Raw genomic sequence first — 6,929 nt, forward strand, 5'->3', positions numbered from 1 at the left:
TGTTGATTTACCTCTTCTCAAGATCTATCACACACTGTTCTCACACAGCAGAACCTCAGTCCATGCTTTCCAAGAGTTCTTTTTAATCTTACATTTAATCTTATGTTTTTCCAAGTGTTCCTTATGTCTTATGTTTTTCTCTTTGCTAAGACACTTGTAATTCTGGCTTTCCTATCAGCTGACTTACATTTCATACTCAGACTGGAGATATATATATATATATATATATATATATATATATATTTTTTTTTTTTTTTTCCGGTACGCAGGTCTCTCACTGTTGTGGCCTCTCCCGTTGAGGAGCACAGTCTCCGGACGCGCAGGCTCAGCGGCCATGGCTCATGGGCCCAGCCGCTCTGCGGCATGTGGGATCTTTCTGGACCGGGGCACAAACCCGTGTCCCCTACATCTGCAGGCGGACTCTCAACCACTGCGCCACCAGGGAAGCCCCAGACTGGATATACTTTATGAGGCTGTCTTCATCATAAATCAACAGTTTTAAATAATCCACATAGTTAATTGTCTCAGTGATTTCAGATCTAAGAATAGAATTTGTTGTTATATTTAGCACTTTCACTAACTCTCTTTTCATAAGGAAAAAGAAAGAAAAAGAAGAGAGGAAGGAAGGGAGGAAGGAAGAAAGGAAACAACCTAAATATAATTTAGTTCTTTAGCATATAATGTTAAAAGAAAGCAACTTACAAGTCATGTCAATCACATTTATCCCCAAAGGACATACTGTCACTAGCAGCTTAATTTTAAATATCAGTGAGAGACTACATATGCAAAGTGTGGGATAAAAATCTGCATTTAAACAAGATCCCCAGGTGATGCAGATACACACTGAAGTTTGAGAAGCACTACTATATTCAATATTTACTACATATTTTTGTCTCCTAGGACACTATGGATATATGAAGTAGAAGATTTACCAATTCTAGCTTTGACAAGGCACACTGCAGTGCCCACAGCAGGATAGGAAGGGAAATGTGAAAATGATCCCAGCTAGCACACACTGGGTGCTAACCCTCTGCTAGGTGCTTTGCTAAGTGATTTACATGCATTCATTAATAGAATCCTTATAACAGCCCCCTGAAAGGAGGTTCAATTATTATCCCCATACAAAGATAGGGAAATTAAGGCTAAGAAAGGCTAAAAGTAACTTGTCCAGGTTGACACAGTCAATTCAGAGCTTGAGCCATGTGAGTCACCCGCCAGTCACATCACACGGCTTCCTGCATGTGTGAAGGGCATACGACAATTGACATTAAGGCATAAAAATATTACTGATAATTAGAAAGCCAAGAAAATCTTAAGAAAAATTCCAATAGGATTTTATTAAACTTGACAAGTTATTTGTAAAGTTTATACAAAATGAAAATGTATGAGAATCACTTTCAAAAAACGTTCTGAGGGAAAAAACCACAAATATATACTCCTAGATATAAAAATATAACATCAAGGGCTTCCCTGGTGGCACAGTGGTTGAGAGTCCGCCTGCCGATGGAGGGGACACGGGTTCGTGCCCCGGTCCGGGAAGATCTCACATGCCGCGGAGCGGCTAGGCCCGTGAGCCATGGCCGCTGAGCCTGCGCGTCCGGAGCCTGTGCTCCGCAACGGGAGAGGACCGCGTACCTCAAAAAAAAAAAAAAGTATACCATCAAGCTGTAGCATTTAACACAGGTGATACTGGCAGAAGAAGAGACAAAAATAGATCAGTGAAATAGGGTAGAATCCTGAAACAGGGCCTTATATAAATAGGAATTTATTTTACTGTAAAAATAGAATTTCAAATGAGTTAGAAAAAAGCTGTATGATTATATAAACAGTATTGGATCAACTGCTTAAAACTTAAGAAAAAAGTTAAGTTACATTTTACCTTTCACCTTATACAAAAATCTGAAATTTTGCAGAGCTAAATGTAAAAACAAAATAATAAAAGTATTAGAAAAAAAAACTTTAAAATAATTCTTAGGTGAAAAAGACCTTTCTAAGCTAGACAAAGCACAGAAAGCATGAGATTGTAGAGTTGATTACACAAACATTTAAAACATCTGTGCAGCAAAAGACAGTTAAAAATAAAAGCATTGGGCTTCCCTGGTGGCACAGTGGTTGAGAATCCACCTGCCAATGCAGGGGACATGGGTTCGATCACTGGTCTGGGAGGATCCCACATGCTGCAGAGCAACTAAGCCTGTGTGCCACAACTACTGAGCCCGTGCACCACAACTACTGAAGCCTGCATGCCTAGAGCCCATGCTCCGCAACAAGAGAAGCCACTGCAGTGAGAAGCCCGCACACTGCAACGAAGACCCAATGCAGCCACAAATAAAAAATAAATTTATTAAAAAATAAATAAATAAAAGCATTATGAATGGATAAGCAGAATGTGGTATACATAAACAATGGAATATTATTCAGTCTTAAAAAGGAAGGAAATTGTGATACATGCTACAGCATGGATGAGCCTTGAGGACATTTTGCTAAGTGAAATAAGCCAGTTACAAAAAGGCAAAGATGATATGATTCCCCCATTTATATGAGGTACCTGGAGTATTTGAATGCATAGGGACAGAAAGTATAATGATGGCTGTCAGGGGCTGGGGAGAGGGGGAATGGGGAATTATTGTCTAATGGGTACAGTTTCAGTTTTGCAAGATGAAGAGTTCTGGAGATGGACGGTGGGGATGGTTGCACAACAATATGAATGTACTTAATGACACAGACCTGTATACTTAAAATGATTAAAACGGTAAATTTTATATTATGTATTTTACCATAATAAAAAAATGCCAATGCAGGGGACACGGGTTCGAGCCCTGGTCCAGGAAGATCCCACATGGCACGGACTAGCTAAGCCTGTGCACCACAACTACTGAGCCTGAGCTCTAGAGCCCGGGAGCCACAACTACTGAGCCCGCCCACCAGAACTACTGAAGCCCGCGCGCCTAGAGCCCATGCTCTGCAACAAGAGAAGCCACCGCAATGAGAAGCCCGTGCACCACAACAAAGAGTAGCCCCTGCTCGCCACAACTAGAGAAAGCCCGTGTGCAGAAACGAAGACCCAACAAAGCCAAAAATAAAGTAAAATAAAATAAATAAATAAAAAGATAACTGTACAATTTAAAAAAGAAAAAATATCTTTAAAAAAACATAGTGTATATATACATATTATGCAATTGTATAGAAAAGAAGAAATCTTGGAATAGTAGGTACCAACCTGAACTTACCCTCTTCTGAGTGGGAGTAGGAATGACCAAGGTTCTGCATTTCATTTCATATAGTTCGTATATATATTCACTTATTATTTGCATTATTTTTAAAACACAAAAATAAAATAGACATAAAATGTCCTTGTAAAAGCAAGGACACAGCCGCTGGAGAAGAAACTTGTGCTTTACAGAGCAAGGAAGCCTGCTTGGAGGGAGAGGTATTTCTCACAAAATCTTATTTGTCTTATATTTCCCCCTTTCATATATTTTTTTCAATCAAGGAGGACTTCCTCCCCCAGGGAAAAGAGAGCCAGGGCTCACTGTTCCTGTAAATGAGCAAGATGACACTCAGTTTTCCTTCCACCCAAGCCAAAAATCCTCCCACAAGGAAAACACACACCTTCCTCTTGTCAAATCACAGCACCACTGATTCCTCTTTCAACACCCTGATAGTTTTCCTGATTTGGTTCCTTTTCCAGGACAAAGGGTTACAAGAAACAACAGAGACTCTGGAACACCTCTCTGCACCCCTGTAGATGTTCCTGCTCTTTCAGGTTAAAGAACAGGGTAGAAGGAAAAGACCCAGTGTGTAAGTGTTCTCCCCAGAGTGGCTCCAGTCCCCGTTGGACACCTAAGACCAGCCCTTTCCTCTCAAGGCGGCCTTTGATACAGAAGGTTTAGACACATTTGCTGAGACAACAGGAGACAGAACAGGTACCACAAGGAGGCAAGTTACAGCTGAGAATTAGCTCTGTCCAACAATCACGTTAGCTGGAGAGCTCCCTGACACTGGAGGCATTCTAACAATACTGAACGCTATCTGGGGGATGCCAAACTTAGCATGCCCTGAAGATTCTGAGTAGGCAGGTGAAGCTGGAGTCCAGCGCTTTGAAAAGCTTCAAGAATGATTCTAAGACACAGCTAAGTTTGGGAAACCCTGGCCACTATGACCCTTTGGGGCCCTTCAGCTTCAAGGTTCTCTGAGTGCATTTTAAAGCAGCCCAGGAGAGAGACAAAGCAGGACAATAATGAAGCACCACGAGTGGGATGGGGTGGGAAACACTCCAAAAAGGGTCCTAGAGTTTGAGGCACAACACAGTGGTTATAAGCAGATTCCAAAGCCAATCCTGACTGTCACCCACTAGCTGTGTGACCACAGACAAGTTACTTAACTTCTCTGGGTCTCAGTTTTCTCACTGATAAAATCAGAATGAGAAAACTGCTACCTACCTCACTGCGAAGCTTAAATCGTCTAGCATATGTACAGTACTTAGAACAGTGCCTGGTCCCATAGTAAGTGTGAACCAGTATTATTTCGCAGACGAGGAGACAGAGGCTGAGGCCATAAAGTTAACCTGACCCAAGTCCCAAAGTCAGTTTAGACTTGAGAATAGGACCCAGAGCTTCCTTCCTTCTAGCTCAAATGAAATACACTACATTCAGTTCTATCATATTCTCTGCTTATATCGACCCCTCTTGAGTTGGAGAATAAGCTTGTTCAGTCTTCAGGCTTGTCAGTTACCAGGCATCCCTGCTCAGTGGCACGGCCCACTGTCCTTCCCACCATAGGACAGGCAGGCAGGACGGATGGATGCGTGAGAGGGCCAAGGACTGTCAAGAAAGGGCTCTCGGTGTCAGGGGCGAAGCCCCGCGCTTCGCGACGTCAGTGCCACCGCGGCCAGCTCTACGGTCTTGGACAAGTTATTGAACCCCTCCGTGCTTTTTGCCTAGGAAAGGTTTGTCTATAAAAGGATGAGGGGTGGGTTAGTTACAAATGCACGGCCCCCACCGCCCAGCCAGACACCTCGGCGCTCCTTGCATTCGCTTGGCGTCTACCCCAGACACTTCCCCGGGATTTCCCGCTCCACCTGCGCGTGAGCGCCTCCCGCTTCCAGGTGTAAACAGAGACCGGGAGGAGGGAGATCGCGGACTGCGAGAGAAATGACTGTCAGGTGGGAGTTAAGGGAGCGTGAGGGGAGGCTGGAGACAGCAGTTCGCTCTGGAGTGCTGGGAGAGAGGCAAAAGTGGGTCAAATGGGAATTTTAACTCCCAACTACCTGCGAAAGAGGCGGTGGAATGGCGAACGTAAAAGCAGGGTAGGAGCCGTCGTGGTGTCCCCAGCAGCGTGCGCTCTGGGAAGAATTAGTATTCCAGTGTTACGCACCAGGCCGGCGCGCCACAGGTGAGGGCCCCTCAAAGCACCGTCTCGGAGCAGAGCGAACCCCGAACCAAAGCAAACGCGGGGCCTCGGCGGCGCCAAGCAGGGGAGAAGACGGCTGAGCTCCGGGCCGCGTCCACCCGGGAAGGGGCAGCAGAGGGGTCGGACTCTTCCCGACGCCACCCGGGTCCGTCCGTCGGAAGAGCCACGGAGGGAGGCGGGGCGCGCGGAGGGGAGCGGGACGGGCGGTCGGGTGGGTACTCACCCCGCGGGCGGTAAGGCTCCGCGAGCCGGGCTGAGTCGTCGGCTTGGCTGCCGCCGGGGTGCGAGGCGGGGGCGAGCGCGGGTGTGGACGTGCAGGGCCGGCCCCGCGCCCTGGCTATGAATCAGCTGCGGGGCGCGCGCCCAGGGGCGGGAGTTACGGGAAAGCCGCGGGGGAGGGCAGAGGGCCGAGGACTTTTGCAATTTCCCGTCTCGCTGCGCACTCTTGGCACTCCTGGGACCCACAGGAATTCGCCTCCTTTGGGTCCCCGGGGGGAGCGGACGGGAGCCTGCAGAGGTGCGGGCCCCCGGACGCGGCGGCCGGGTGGGGACCGGGGGGAAAGGAAGTGGGAGAGGCCTGCAAAGGAAAAGTGGAAACCGAAAACTCGGAAGGCCGGGCATCGCGCCCCCGTGCCGCGCTGCGGGCCCCGCCGGCCGTCCACCCCGCGGGCTCAGAGCGAAGCCGGTGGGTTCCCGCGGGGCCACTTGTTATCCCAACCTAGAGTTAGAACCCATGGGCTCCGGGGCAGAAAGTCTTTGGGTGAAAGACAAGCGCCCCAGGCAAACTTCTTACTGTGTTTCCGTTTAGCGTTCAGAGCAATACAAATTAAAAGTAGAGTTCTAGGATCCTGCTTCGCGTTCCTCTCTAGAAACGCCCTGTCACAGTCTCGCCTGCAGCAACTGTCCTGAAACCTTAGTTTCACAAAGAGCTGTGTGTGCTGCAGCATGGCTTACATTTCCTCTTAATAACGCCATCCAGACTTTGAAATACGTATTTCAAATACAGGGCCTTTGACATGCATATTTGCCCTCTCCTCGTAGTTATATGATGGACTCTGTAAAGGCTTATCGACTTTGGAGCTGGTATGGAAACCAACTGAATACGGTTGCTATGGTGGTAGACTTGAACCCAGAGAGGAGAGTGAGGGGCTCAGTTGTCGGGCAGGGATGCCCCGCAGCTCCGGAGGCTTGTCCATGGGGCCTAGTTCCGGTCAGCTAAGCCTGGTGGGATTCAGGTGCTGCAAAGTACCACAGATGGCAGGGACTGGGGGAGCCAAGAGTAATCAAGAAGGGTCGCCCATGAATCATATCTTAGAATCACTTATGGAATTGACTGGATGGCTCAAAATAATGCCAGAATCAGCCCAAATGTTACTTTTATGTTTCTCCTTTTTGCTCCTTTATGTCATTTTTTGCTCTCCCAATGCCATCCCAGGGAAAGAATTCTTTTTAGGCCTAAATACACATAATATCTAATGGTGCCACGAAGACAGCATTACTATGCTCCATAAAGTAAA

General features: G+C 47.1%; 1 protein-coding gene across 3 annotated transcripts in view; it reads right to left on the reverse strand.

Annotated features, from left to right (window-relative positions):
* OSMR (oncostatin M receptor) overlaps positions 1–5,746 on the reverse strand; it is a 56,298-nt gene extending 50,552 nt beyond the window's left edge. For 2 of the 3 annotated variants that reach the window (XM_082623534.1, XM_082623536.1), the window contains exon 1: positions 5,636–5,746. The gene's annotated coding sequence lies outside the window, so the exon portion shown is untranslated. Of the gene's footprint in view, positions 1–5,269; positions 5,607–5,635 lie in introns of those variants that run through there. The other variant, XM_082623535.1, reaches the window with a different exon arrangement.
* Between the last annotated feature and the right edge of the window lie 1,183 nt (positions 5,747–6,929).

The sequence above is a fragment of the Mesoplodon mirus genome, assembly GCF_964341445.2.
Source record: "Mesoplodon mirus genome assembly, chromosome: 5".
Taxonomy (NCBI): Eukaryota; Metazoa; Chordata; class Mammalia; order Artiodactyla; family Ziphiidae; genus Mesoplodon; species Mesoplodon mirus.